This window comes from Mustelus asterias, chromosome 6 (genome assembly GCF_964213995.1).
Source record: "Mustelus asterias chromosome 6, sMusAst1.hap1.1, whole genome shotgun sequence".
In the NCBI taxonomy this organism is placed as follows: domain Eukaryota; kingdom Metazoa; phylum Chordata; class Chondrichthyes; order Carcharhiniformes; family Triakidae; genus Mustelus; species Mustelus asterias.
The window spans coordinates 85,084,741-85,100,177 of NC_135806.1; the positions used below are offsets into that span (position 1 = coordinate 85,084,741).

General features: G+C 43.4%; 1 protein-coding gene across 4 annotated transcripts in view; it reads right to left on the minus strand.

Moving 5' to 3' along the window:
• The window catches only part of apc (APC regulator of WNT signaling pathway), a 187,815-nt gene extending 172,998 nt beyond the window's left edge, over positions 1–14,817 (minus strand). For 3 of the 4 annotated variants that reach the window (XM_078214663.1, XM_078214662.1, XM_078214660.1), the window contains exon 1: positions 14,646–14,817. The gene's annotated coding sequence lies outside the window, so the exon portion shown is untranslated. The remainder of the gene's footprint in view (positions 1–14,645) is intronic. The other variant, XM_078214661.1, reaches the window with a different exon arrangement.
• Between the last annotated feature and the right edge of the window lie 620 nt (positions 14,818–15,437).

Sequence of the window (15,437 nt, forward strand, 5' to 3'; positions counted from 1 at the left end):
CTCTCTCCCTGGCAGCTCAATTTGTGTACTTAGGCCACATGGACTGCAGTGGTTCAAGAATATAACTTCCCACTATCTTCTCACAGGTAATTAGGAATAGGCAATAAATGTTGGCCTAGCCAGTGATGTACACGTCTCATGAATTAATTTTTTTAAATTTCAGGAATGAAAGCAGATATGAGATTACAATCAGATTGTACCCGATCCTTTACTTCTCCCCTATGTACTCTGTGAATGGTTTGTTTTGTCTGTAACTGCTCGCAAGAGTCAATACTTTTCATATATCCCAATACATGTGACAATAATAAATCAATTCAATTCAAATGAACAACCATGATCTTACCAAATGACAAAGCATGTTCGAGGGGCAGAATGGCCTATTCCTGTTTCTAATTAATATGATCGTACCAAGATTTGCAGCAAGATTTGCAGGCTGATTTACACTGAACTATTTTCAGACATTTAGCAATTTACCTTCTGGATCTCAATGTGAAACTCCTACTTTGGCTAAAATCTCTCATGGATTTTCACATTTTACTGATCTCTAGCAGCTCCACACTCAATCCCTTCATCTATGTGCAGAGTCAAAATTTGGCCGACCTTGTCAATGATAAAATTGTTCAATATTTAAAAATAGCACCATATCTATCAGATTTGCATGAGTAGTAGGAATAGTAAAGACTTTGCGTTTGATTCCATTACGCTGTTCGAGTATAATCTACTCTTGTTGATTTGAAGTGGGCATTCAGTTGAAAAATATTTCAAATAGTCAAATAATACAATTCTGTTCTGTTTTCACAATTTAAATTTAAATTAACATTTCAAAGTTTAATGTGGTCTAACGATAGAATGTGATAGGCATTCCTATGAAGTTCTGAGAGAAACAAGTTTTAGTGAGGAGCCGAAGGAAATCAGCATTAGTAGAAAAATGGTTTGGAGGAAATTGGTGAAATTAAAGCTGTATAAATCTCCAGATCCTGTTAATCTTCATCCCAGAATACTGAAGGAAGTGGCCCTGTAAATGGATCGATTGGTGGCAATTTTCCAAATTTCTGTGGACTCTGGACTGGTTCCTGCAGATTGGAGGGTAGCTAATATAAGTCTGCTATTCAAAAATGGAAGTAGAGGTTTCATGGTCAAGGTTAAATTTTTCACAAATTCCAAACTTTTATTAAATTCAAATTCGACCATCTGTCGTAGTGGGATTCGAACCTGGGTCCCCAGACCATTATCCTGGTCTCTGGATTACTAGTTCAGTGACAATACTATGACATCACTGCCTCCCAACCTTCCACAACAGTGCTCCCGAAATGTCCAGTTGTTTCCTCAAGCAAGGATTCCTCACCACTGTGGTTGACAAGGCTCTCAACCATGTCCGCCGCATGACTGATACTTCTGCTCTCACTCTTTCTGCTCCCTCCCAGAACTATAACAAGGTTTCCCTTATCCTCCACCCCACCAGCCTCCATACTCAAATGAACAATTTCCTGCCATTTTCACAACTTCAGCATGATGGCACCACCAAACACATCTTCTCTTTCCTTTTCAGCATTCCAAAGGGACCGTTCTGTCCATGATACCCTGGTCCACTCCTCAGTCACCCCAACTCTCTGACCCTTTCCCATAGCACCTTTTCTTGCAAAAGGCAGGGGTAACAGCTGCCCTTTTACCTCCTCACCATCCAAGGCCCCAAACAATCGTTCTAGATAAAGCGGCGATTTGCATGTATCTTTTTCAAACTATTCAACTGCATACGTGGTTTCCACATCAGGAAGGCAAATCATGGAATGGATGGCATTTTATGGAACACCTCCATTCTGTCCACAAGCCTGACCCTTAGCTTCTGATGGCTCTTCATTTTAATTCTCCTCCACCTTGCTATCAGGCTGACATATCTAGCCTTGGCCTGCTGCCTGTTCCAGTGCTTGAACACCACTTTATCTTTCAACTAGGCACTTTACAACTTTCTGGACTCAACATGGAGTTCAGCAATTTTAGACCATAAACTCTGTCTCCCATTTTTTTTATCTCGGTTTCAGTTTTTTTTTAATTTCGGCCAGCCGCACATCTGTTCTAGGCCCATCTTTTGTTTCTTTTCTTGCCCCATCTCCATTTTCTTGGTCCTGGAAGACTAACTTGTCTGTCATTCAATCTCTTCTGTCTTCTACCTTATTACACACTTTCTTTGTATCCTTGTCCCTCCCATCTCTTGCCCAAAACCTATTACAACTTGATGAAAATACGCTTATGTTTTTGGCCCTGGTACCTTTCAAGATCAATTGGTACACAAATAGACACAGGAAGTGATTAACATTGCAACTGTTCTTTATTGCTGTCACAGTCAACTAATGAGACAACATGGATCCTGCAATCCCAAATGCACTTACTCGCAAAATACAGCAAGCCACACAAAACATACAATACATTAGTCACAGACCTGAAATGTTAATCGTTTTCCTCTTTTACACAGGTGTTACATAATTTGAGTTTGATTTTATTTCTGCACTTGGCATGTCCTTTGTTTCTTTTCTTGCTCCATTATGATTCTCTTTTGCACTCTAAGACTAACTCGACTGTTATTCAATCATTCCTGCCTTCACTGACAGTCCCTTGTCCTTGCCCCACCCACCCTTGCTCAAAACCAATTACATTTCTAACTTTTCCCAGTTCTGATTGTTAAGACCCAGTCCAGAAACTCCAATGTATTTTGTGAAGTTAGTCTAGACTCTAAAATTTGCATTTGATTTTGGTATTGGTGAGCATTAGGTGTTTCACTCCAGTATGATTCAAGTAACCCACTAGGAAGCTTTTAACAAACAAAGTTTATTTAAAAACAATTGGAATATAACAAAAATAATTGGCATAACTTTTACCAGTTAAAGACTTAAACATGACAGTATAACTCTTAACAGCTGGTTATCTCTGTTGTTCCAAGGTAAAGCAACATCCCACAGACATACACCCTTCCTCAGACTTAGTTAGCACAAAAAGATGTATGTTCTTGTGATGCTGGATTTTCAGTTTTGTAACACCTATGGACAGAAATCAAAGCCAGCAGTTTTCAGAGAAGGATATATCCTCAAAACAGCAAAACCTCAGAGAGGTAAACCTAGTCTCTAGCAGCTTTCAAAAGCTGCTACCCAGATGCCAGAATCTCCAACTCCAGAGAGAGGAGGAAAAACACTGCTGCCTCTCTCAGCTTCAAGCAGCTTCTCAAATCCGAAACTAAAACTGGAATGCTCTGTGAAAAATAGCTATCTCCAGTCATATCACCTGACCTGTCAATTATCCCAAATCAAGCTCAACAGTGCAATCCCGGAGGAACATTAAAACCACATAACACTGCACTAGTTTAGATTAAACAACCATGATGTCAATTATACTGCTTCAGTAATAAAGAACACTGGCTCCAGATAACATGGTGCCAACAAACTCTCATGGACTGCTAAAACATCCTGCAGAGAAACAGGATTAAAAATACATTTATTAAAGGCACAGTACCATCACACAATGAAAGGTCATAAAATTGAAATGTTAACTCAGCATCTCTTCATAGATGCTGCCTGACCTAAGTATTTCCATTTTCTGTTTTTATTTGATTTCCAACATCCGCAATGTTCTTTTTGATTAGCATGGAAACAAAGTTGACTAAGTGTCAACATACCATAGTGGTGAATGTTTTTTCAGATGAGAAGAAGGTATACAATGGGGTTCCCCAAGGTTGAGTGTTAGCACCACTGCTTTTCCTGATCTATATTAATGATCTGGAATTGTGCGTACAAGACACAATGTCAAATTCCTAGATAACAAAAAAATTGGAAGTATGGTGAACTGTGATGATAATTGTGATAAACTTCAAGAGGACACAGACTGATTGGTGAAATGAGCAGACTTTTGGCAGATTAAATTTAATGCAGAGAAGTGTTAAATGATACATTTTAATAGAAGAATGAGGAAAGATTATAAAATAAAAGAATACTATTCCAAACCTATTCTAAACATACTATGTGATATACATTACCATCAAGCCCATCAGGAAGATTAGCATGTGAAGCATCACTAAAAATGACACGCTTCATGTTCATTAGTCATCTAAGTAAGGGAGCTGAAGTAAACATTTTTCAGATTTAATTATATCTGCCCTTCAAACATTCTTTAAAGTATTTCATCATAGTACTTAATTCCAACACTTCAAAATGAGCATCGGGTTTAGTCTGAGTGCACGACCAGTTTAACTCACCAAATCAAACTTCACAATTGCACCTTCTTTTCTGTAGATGTACCATAATTCCTCTTATGACCCAGCACAATCAACCAGCATGGAAGTAAATAGGATAGTTCATCTAAAGTTATGGCAGACCTACTTTGTTTTATATTTAAACCAATATATTTAAAACCCACACAAACCTGACTCCCAATTTTAAGTTAACAGTTCTCAAATTCCACAGTACCATCAACACGGGGGAGTGGCATTGTTGCTTAACTAGTAATCCAAAGACCCAGGATAATGCTCTGGATTTGAATCCCGTCATGGCAGATGGTGGAATTTAAAAACTCAATAAATTATCTGGAATTTTGGACAATCTGGGCAAATCCATCATTGATTGTCGTAAAAACCCATCTGGTTCACTAAAGTCTTGCTGTCCTGACCTGGTCTTACTGAAGAGGATGTGGAGATGCCGGCGTTGGACTGGGCTAAGTACAGTAAGAAGTCTCACAACACCAGGTTAAAGTCCAACAGGTTTATTTGGTAGCATAAGCCACAAGTTTTCGGAGCGTTGCTTCTTCATCAGGTGAGTGGGAGTCGTGTTCACAAGCAGGGCATATAAAGACACAAACTCAATTTACAAGATAATGGTTGGAATGCGAGTCTTTACAGGTAATCAAGTCTTAAAGGTACAAACAATGTGAGTGGAGAGAGGGTTAAGCACAGGTTAAAGAGATGTGTTTTGTCTTCAGCCAGGACAGTTAGTGAGATTTTTCAAGCCCAGGCAAGTCGTGGGTGTTACAGATAGTGTGACATGAACCCAAGATCCCGGTTGAGGCCGTCCTCGTGTGTGCGGAACTTGGCTATCAGTTTCTGCTCAACGATTCTGCGTTGTCGTGTGTCATGAAGGCCGCCTTGGAGAACGCTTACCCGAAGATCAGAAGCTGAATGCCCATGACTGCTGGAGTGTTCCCCAACAGGAAGAGAACACTCCTGCGTGGTGATTGTCGAGCAGTGTTCATTCATCCATTGTCGTAGCGTCTGCATGGTCTCCCCAATGTACCATGCTTCGGGACATCCTTTCCTGCAGCGTATCAGGTAGACAACGTTGGCCGAGTTGCAAGAGTATGTACCATGGTACCTGGTGGATGGTGTTCTCACATGAGATGATGGCATCCGTGTCGATCATCGACACAGATGCCATCATCTCACGTGAGAACACCATCCACCAGGTACCCGGTACATATTCTTGCAACTCGGCCAACGTTGTCTACCTGATACGCTGCAGGAAAGGATGTCCCGAGGCATGGTACATTGGGGAGGCCATGCAGACACTATGACAACAGATGAATGAAGACCGCTCGACAATCACCAGGCAGGAGTGTTCTCTTCCTGTTGGGGAACACTTCAGCAGTCATGGGCATTTAGCCTCTGATCTTCGGGTAAGCGTTCTCCAAGGTGGCCTTCATGACACATGACAACGCAGAATCGTTGAGCAGAAACTGATAGCCAAGTTCCGCACATGAGAATGGCCTCAACCGGGATCTTGGGTTCATGTCACACTATCTGTAACCCCCACAACTTGCCTGGGCTTGAAAAATCTCACTAACTGTCCTGGCTGGAAACAATACACATCTCTTTAACCTGTGCTTAACCCTCTCTGCACTCACGTTGTCTATACCTTTAAGACTTGATTACCTGTAAAGACTCGCATTCCAACCATTATCTTGTAAATTGAGTTTGTGTCTTTATATGTCCTGTTTGTGAACACAACTCCCACTCACCTGATGAAGGAGCAGCACTCCAAAAGCTTGTGGCTTGTGCTACCAAATAAACCTGTTGGACTTTAACCTAGTGTTGTGAGATTTCTTACTGCGCTTACTGAAGACCCATAGTAATGTTGTTGACTCTTAAGCGCCCTCTGAAATGGCCAAGTGAGCTACTCAGTTGCATTCAACCACGAAAAATGGAAATGAAATGGGACAGACCACCCAGCATAGGTACCGGAAAAAAACAACTGCAACCCAGCCCTATCAACCCTGCAAAGCCCATCTGGGGGCTTGTGCCAAAATTGGGATAACTGTCTCACAGACTAATCAAGCAACAGCTTGATGTAGTCATAATCACGGAATCATACCTTACAGGTAACGTCCCAGACACTACCATCACCTTTCCTGGTCACTGGCAGGACTGACCCAGCAGAGGTGGTGGCAGCTCAATGGTATATAGTCAGGAGGAAATTACCCTGGGAGGTCTGAACATCAAGTCTGAACCCCAAGAAGTCTCCTGGCACCAGGTCAAACATGGACAAGGAAACCTTTTGCTGAGTACCACGTACCATCCCCCCAAGTTAGAATGTAACCAGTGACAACTTTGTATTGGATGTAATGTGACCAATGGGAACAAGATGTAAGGGTCAGCTGACCCAGTAAACCATGGAACCAATTACAGACGGATGTAATAGTCAGCTGACCAGCTGATTCACTATAAGTAAGGAACTATGTAGAATGGTGGGGAGCTTGGAGTGGCCCAGGGCAAGGCTCCAAGTTTGGAGTAATGATGTTTCTTTATTAAACCCTTTCTTTGATTTATGAGTTGTAGTAAGCTTTGTTGTACTTTCATTAGCTGCATTTTGAAGAGATCTTTCTGAAGAAACACCCCCCAACTAATGAATCAGTACCCGTCCATGTTGGAGGAGTTGAACAACACTTGGAGGAAGTATTAAGGGTGGCAAGAGTGCAGAATGTAGTGGGTGGGGGACTTCAATGTCCATCACCATGATTGGCTCGGTACTACCATCACAGACCAAGCCGGCCAGGTCCTAAAGGACATAGCTGCTAGAATTGTATTCAACCACTATCTGCAACCTCATGGCACGGCACATCCTCTACTCTACCATTACCACCATGCCAGAGGATTAATCCTGGTTCAATGTAGAGTTGATATAGAGTTGAGTTTAACCCGGTGTTGTTAAAACTCCTACTCAATGTAGAGTGCAGGAGGACATGCCAGGAGCAACACCAGGCATACCTAAAAATGAAGTGTCAACCTGGTGAAGCTACAAAACAGGGCTACTTGTGTCCAAAAAGCAGGTACAGCAGGCAATCGACAGACCTAAGCAATTCCACAACCAATGGATCAGATCTGAGCTCTGCAATCCTGCCGTAAATGGTGGCAGACAATTAAGCAACTCACTGGAGAAGGTGGCTCCATATATATCTCTCTCCTCAACAATGGAGGAGCCCTGCTCAACAGTGCAAAAGATAAGGCTGAAGCATTGGCCGCAATCTTCAGTTAAAAATGCCCAACGGCTGATCCATCTCAGCCGGCTTTGGAAGTCCCCAACATCACAGTCGTCAGTCTTCAGCCAATTCAATTCACTCCATGTGATATCAAGAAACAGCTGAAGGCACTGAATACTGTAAAGGCTATGAGCCCTGACAATATTACAGCAATTGTACTGAAGACTTGTGCTCCAGAACTTACCACATCTTGGCCAAGCTGTTCCAGTACAGCTACAACACTGGCATCTGTCTGGCAATATGGAAAATTGCCCAGGTATGCCCAGGACAAATTCAACCCGAACAAAACTCAGCAATAATCTGCTCACGGATGTTCAGTTTGGGTTCCTCCAAAGGTCACTCAGCTCCTGACTTTGTTACAGCCTTGGTTCAAACATGGATAAAAGGGCTGAATGCCAGAGGTGAGGTGAGGTGAGAGTGCATGCCCTTGATAGCAAGGCAGCATTTGACCAAGTATGGCATCAAGGAGCCCTGGCAAAACTGGAGTCAATAGCAATCAACTGGTTGGGGTCATAACTCACATAAAGGAAAATGGTTGGGGTGATTGAGGTCCATCATCTCAGCTCCAGGTCAGGGTAGTATCTTAGGCACAACCATTTTCAGCTGCTTCAATTACATTTCTTCCATCATAAGGTAAGATGTGGGGATGTTCACTGATGACTGCACAATGTTTAGTATCATTCGTGGCTCCTTAGATACTGAAACAGTCTACATCCAAATGCAGCAAGACCTGGACAATATCCAGACTTGGGCTGGCAAGTGGCAAGTAACATTTGTGCCACACATGTCCCAGGCAATGACCATCTCCAACAAGAGAGGATCTAACCATTGCCCCTCGACATTCAATGGCATTATTAATGCTGAATCCCCTATCAACATCCTTGGGGTTACCATTGACCAGAAACTTAACTGGACCAGCCGTATAAATACTGTGACTACCAGAGCAAATCAAGGCTAGGAATCCTGCAGTGAGTAACTCACCTCCCGACTCCCCAAAGCCTGTCTACCACCTACAAAACACAAGTCAAGAGTATAATATAAAACTCTCCACTTGCCTGGATGAATGCAGCTCCAGCAAAACTCAAGGAGCCTGACATCATCTAGGAAAAGCAACCCACTTCATTGGTACAACTTCCATAAATATTCAATTTCTCCACCACCAATGAACAGCGGCAGCCATGTGTATAATTTACAAGATGCACTTTAGTAACTCACCAAGCGGGATAAAGGGCTATGGGGAGCAGACTGGAATGTGGAGTTGAGACCAGGATAAGATCAGCCATGATCATGCTAAACGGCGGAGGGGCTCAAAGGGTTCAATTGCCTACTCCCGGTGCTAATTTCTATGTTCCTTAGGCAGCTCCTTCCAAACTCACGACCACTAACATCTAGAAAGGCAAGAGCAGTTGATACCTGGGAACACCACCACCTAGAGTTTCCCCTCCAAGCTACTCACCATCCTAACTTGGAAATGTTCCTTCACTGTCGCTGGGTCAAAATCCTGGAACTCCCTCCTTAACAGCTCTGTGGGTGTACTTACACCTCAAGGCCAGCATTGGTTCAAGAAGTCAGCTCACCACCACCTTTTCAAGGTCAACTAGAGATGAGCAAAAAATGCTGGTCTAGCCAGTGACACCTTATAATTTATAACTTAAGTGATAATTTATTTATCCCATAAATAAATTTTAAAAACACACACCAAGATGCCCAAAATTCTTCCTCTATATTATCAATAAAACATTGTGGGATCTACTTTTAGTTAAACACAATCTATTTTCACAACTTCGCTGAAACATACCATAGCCTGGAAACATCGTTCAGGCCACAGACATATATTTTGTTTCCATGGTTCCCCTTCTGCAGCTGTTACCTCTTGGGTGATTTTAGAAACGCATCACACTGAAACATTTCCCCATGCAGAAATGCAGGCATTTACACCAATTGACTTACATTCTCATGAATGTGGTCAAAGAGCCAAAAATATTTTGAAGATTTCTTTTCCAGCTGTGTGAGAGTCCGTTCTAATATCTGTTGCTCTTCAAAACCCAAGCAACCAGCTTCGCTTTAGCCTTACAAGTTTCAGCAGCAAGGATTTTTCCCGGTATAAATCCACCTATGAGACAGAGTCAGTTAACCCTAATAGGGTACCTCAAAATAGATTGCAAACTCTCTCCAACCATCTAACTCCCTTTGAATGTCTGCCGTGGTTCAGTTGATAGCACACTCACCTCTAAATCACAAAGTCCTTGATTCAAGTCCCAATCCAGGACTTGACCATAAAAATGATTGATGTTCTAGTACAATACCGTGGGACTGATGCACAGCCAAAGATGCTGTTTTTCAGTTGAGACATTAAACCGAGGCCCTATCTGCCCACAAAGGTGGATGTTAAAGATCCCGTGGTCCTATTTCAAAGAAGAGCAGGAGAATTACCTTGGTTGTGAAAAGCACTATGTAAATGAACATTTTCTTTGTATCGTCAACCAAATTGCTAAGGTCACATGTTAGATGCACTAGGTAAGCATGGTAGATTTCCTTCCCTAAAAGGACATTAAATGAACAAAAATAATTTTTATGACAAACCAGTAGTTTCATGGTCAAGAATACACAAACTATCTTTTTAATGGAATTTAAATTCCATCAGCCGTCATAATCATATCTGAACTCATCGCTCCACAGCATTAGTCCATGCCTCTAGTTTATTAGTCCATAGCATTACCACCACACTACTGTTCCCATGCTACTAAAGACTTCAACTGGTAGTCAAATCAATAAAATATAGAATGAAAATGTGTTTCCTTGTCCAATACCTTTAGATGGAGAGCAGCTACCTTGAAGTCATGGAAGGAAGGCTTACAATTGGAGATGGCAGCATCCTTCAATGCTTTTCACACTCCTCAATTTCTTCCAACAGTCTCAAATACTTCAACTATATTTGAATCTTTAAGCAGCATTTTCAATTACTGACAAGGAGGATGAGTAAATTATCACAGAAAAGATTCATAGAATCCCTACAATGCAGAAGGCGGCCATTTGGCCCATGGAACATGCACCAACAGAAATCTCACCCAGGCCCTATCCCCGTAACCCCACGTATTTACCCTGATGAGGGACAATTTAGCAAGGCCAAGCCACCTAATCTACACATCTTTGGACGATGGGAGGAAACCAGCGCACCCAGAGGAAACCTACGCAGACATGGAGAGAATGTGCAAATCCACACAACAGGGACCCAAAGCCGGAATTAAACCCAGGTCCCTGGCGCTCTGAGACAGCAATGCTAACCACTGTGCCACCATGCCACCCAAATTATCTATGCAATTGACCTTTGATTATTTCAGATGCTATATTTGCCTATCAGATTTTGTCAAAACGATACAACAAAGTCCTGATTTAGTAAACTGCAGATCAACTGACATTCCAAATTCATCTGATCATGCTCCACATCTAGTTACATTTGTGTCTTTTTCATAGAAGGTTTAATCAATAGGGAAGTCATCGCACTAGAGGCTACATCAGTACTTAAAAATAGCTTACTTCAGTATTTTACATGGAATTACAACTCTGTTCAGTGACTTCCAGATGTTGCTATCACCAAAACCCAAAGTAGTACTTTTCAATTGTTTAACCTTGTGTCAATCTTCACTACTTATTGAATCATGATACCATGTTAACCAATCTCTCCTATATATGATTATAGTATGAGCCCAAGTAAAAGAGTCCACGACTAACAGATTCATCACAGGACCAAAACTACTGTGATCGGTATAATTCATTTGGGTTCATCATTATCTTCATTGTCATCATCACGTCATTTTGAGGACCTTCCTCTTCACTCTGAGCAGTTCATCACAAAATGATGCTTCGTGTCACATCTGAAGTTTACATATGAACTGATTCTTGGATTTAATTTGCCCAATATTGTTATTCCAACTGTTTTCTGCTGTAATAGTCATATCTGTAAAAATAGTCTTTCACTCTCATTCTGTCTTTAATCCTTCCATCCTAGGGCGGCACAGTGGTTAGCACCGTTGTCTCAACCAGGACTCCAGTTTGATTCCTGACTTGGGCCACTGTGTGTGGAGTTTGCACATTCTCCCCGTGTCTGTGGGGGTTTCCTCTGGGTGCTCCAGAGGATTAGTCAGGGGGACTAGTTAGGGCAAATGTACGGGGAAAGGACTTGGGTGGGATTGCAGTTGGTGCAGACTCAATGGGCCGAATGGCTTCCTTCTGCACTGTAGGATTCTATGATCACATAGGTACGATAGCACAGTGGTTAACACTACTGCCTCACAGAGCCAGGGACCCGGGCAGGTTCAATTTCAGCCTTGGCTGACTGTCTATATGGAGTTTGTATGTTCTCCCCATGTCTGTGTGGATTTCCTCTGGGTGCTCCGGTTTCCTCCCACACTCCAAAGATGTGGTTAGGTTGATTGGCCATGCTAAATTGCCCCTTAGTGTCAGGGGGATTAGTAGGGTAAATACATGGGGATAGGGCCCGGGTGGGATTGTTGTCAGTGCAGGCTCGCTGGGCCGAATGGCCTTCTTCTGCACTATAGAGGTTCAATGGTTCTATTGTTGTCTGCATCTGATATCTTGACTATTTCAAAATTTGATAATCATTAAGTCTTCTACATTTGTGTCACCTCAGAGATGTCGCCTTTGTTCCAGGAAGATTGAAGGAAATTACCATTTTCCCAATAATTTTTACAAGGCATCTGATCCAACTGAACACCACTTGGAACAAGTCGCCTGTCCAGTACCAAACCAGACCTGTATATATTGAACTATCAAGCTAAGTCCACGATATGACTATCTACTTTCTGAAAGCTATCAAATTCTAATCATACCTCACAGGCATTTAACAGATCATCTTCCTTGTAGATTTCAACCAGGAACTCTATTAGAAGGTTTAAACCTTCATCACGATCCAATTGGCAGACATCCACCTCAGAAAACTCTACTGATTTTACTTCTTGTAAGAAACAACAACACTTTGATAGAGTCATAACCCATATCCAAATCATTTTCCACTGGTCAAATGGTTCAGACTCCAAAAATATCAGAAAGTAATCAGACCCCAACATTTAAATTTGATTTCTGCCATTTTCCCCATTGACCACTAGGATTTCAGCTTTATGTCTGAAAAATGTTTCTCAGTTTCCAACCTTCACCTTTCAGCAACCATCTTCCATGACCATGTTCAACTCTAGAATTTTTTTTCCAAGCTGGCACCAGAGCATGGTGACTTCTTGCAAGCTGTGCGCCGCATACTTTCTAATACTATCTTTTACTCTTGTTCTATGCTTCAAAAACTTCATTCTAACTCTTTTAAATTGTGACTGTAACACTACACTCTCTCCTTTCCTTCTTTATATGCTTTGTATAGTGTGCAAGAAACAAAATTCGCACTGTATACTAATACCCCTTCATTGGCCGGGGTATTGAGTTTAAAAATTGGCAAGTCATGTTGACGCTTTATAGAACATTAGTGAGGCCGCACTTGGAATATAGTGTTCAATTCTGGTCGCCACACTACCAGAAGGATGTGGAGGCTTTGGAGAGGGTACAGAAAAGATTTACCAGGATGTTGCCTGGTATGGACGGCATTAGCGATGAGGAGAGGTTGGAGAAACTTGGTTTGTTCTCACTGGAGCGATGGAGGTTGAGGGGAGACCTGATAGGAGTCTACAAGATTATGAGAGGCATGGACAGGGTGGATAGTCAGAAGCTTTTTCCCAGGGTGGAAGAGTCAATTACTAGGGGGCATAGGTTTAAGGTGCGAGGGGCAAGTTTTAAAAGAGATGTATGAGGCAGATTTTTTACAGAGAGTGGTGGGTGCCTGGAACTCGTTGCCGGGGGAGGTAGTGGAAGCAGATACGGTAGTGACTTTTAAGGGGTGTCTTGACAAGTACATGAATGAGATGGGAATAGAGGGATATGGTCCCCGGAAGCATAGGGGTTTTTAGTTAAGTCAGGCAGCATGGTCAGTACAGGCTTGAAGGGCCGAAGGGCCTGTTCCTGTGCTGTAATTTTCTTTGTTCTTTGTTTATGTGACATTAATAATAAATCAAATCAAATCAGATGACGGACAGAACTGGAGCCTAATCTTTACACACTTTGAAACCTATTATTAACAGAAATACTGATGACAAATATGCACCTTCAATCGCAACAACCAGTTTCAGTCTGCTCCGACATGTAACACACTGCCCCTTACCCAAACACAAATATTTAATTACAATTCAATTAACAATTTTCAGGATTTCATAGAGCACAATGTTGACTGACAATTGAAAAATACAAAAAATGTGCATATTGGAATTAATGTTTCATTTTACATTAACAGAAAATTTTGAAACATTCAGTCTGGCAGCATCTGTGGAGTGAGACAATGAACTAACGTTTGAATTGATGGCCTTCTGGTGAAAGGTCATTGATGTGAAACATTAATTGTTCTCCCTTCAGATGCTGCCAATCTTGCTAAGCATTTCCAACATGTTTTTGTTTTAGATTTCCAGCAACCTCCGCATGATGCTTTTATATTAAGTTCCCTTTGTCAGCACAGCCCAAATTCAAATGATCAAACATGTTTCAAAATATATTTTGCTTATTGACATAACAGAGAACAAATATAAAATAAAACTTTCTTTGTTACACAGGGAAATGATGCACAATCTTGCTCCTTCCGACCAAGTGTCAGTTTTTAAAATCTACTAGATCGGTCTCAAACTCAAATAAAAACTATATGGGATAGTCAAGCAATTATCTGCTCATTTTCCTTCCGATTTTAAAACACGGCTCGTTCAAATCGAAAGAGAATAAGTTGCCTTTTTGAAAACTTCACCACTATCGCTGGCTTCGGTTTAAAAGCTAATTTGAAAAATGATCAATTCGAACATAATGTCTTTCTTGCTGGAAACCTAAACCTCGGGATCGTGTGTTGATTGGTTTTAGTGAAATGTTTGCTTGAAGCAAGAGACCCACTATCCCTCGGTGGCCCTGGCCCCAGCCCCGTTCCCACTTCACTGATTCCCAGCCCCGCTCCGCCGGGATCACAATAAACAACGAGCAGCTGCACCCGGACCAACTGGAACCCCACCGTCTGCCGTTAAACGACAGATGCACAGACACACCTTCTGCTGTTCCACCGATTATCCCTCGAAGGCACCACAAGCCGAGGATCCCTTTTCTCCATGCGGTAAATAATATTTCACGGCCTCTCTCTTGCATTCCCTTTCTTCTCTCTGTTCCTCTTTCATTCACTACCCTCCTGCGCCATGTTGGTTCAAACCGTTTCTTCTCGTCACGGGCAGGGGGCGCAGAGCCACGCATGCGCCGGTTAACGCTCCGCCGCCCGGAACGCTGGGATACTGAGGTTCTGCTGCTGAGTGGGAGAGGGCGCGCGCCGGGGAGACACGCGCGCGGGGGTGGAAGCGCGGCGGGGCGTTGGGTGGGGGCTGGTGTCGCGCGGCGGGGGGGTTGGGTGGGGGCTGGTGTCGCGCGGCGGGGGGGTTGGGTGGGGGCTGGTGTCGCGCGGCGGGGGGGTTGGGTGGGGGCTGGTGTCGCGCGGCGGGGGGGTTGGGTGGGGGCTGGTGTCGCGCGGCGGGGGGGTTGGGTGGGGGCTGGTGTCGCGCGGCGGGGGGGTTGGGTGGGGGCTGGTGTCGCGCGGCGGGGGGGTTGGGTGGGGGCTGGTGTCGCGCGGCGGGGGGGTTGGGTGGGGGCTGGTGTCGCGCGGCGGGGGGGTTGGGTGGGGGCTGGTGTCGCGCGGCGGGGGGGTTGGGTGGGGGCTGGTGTCGCGCGGCGGGGGGGTTGGGTGGGGGCTGGTGTCGCGCGGCGGGGGGGTTGGGTGGGGGCTGGTGTCGCGCGGCGGGGGGGTTGGGTGGGGGCTGGTGTCGCGCGGCGGGGGGGATTGGGTGGGGGCTGGT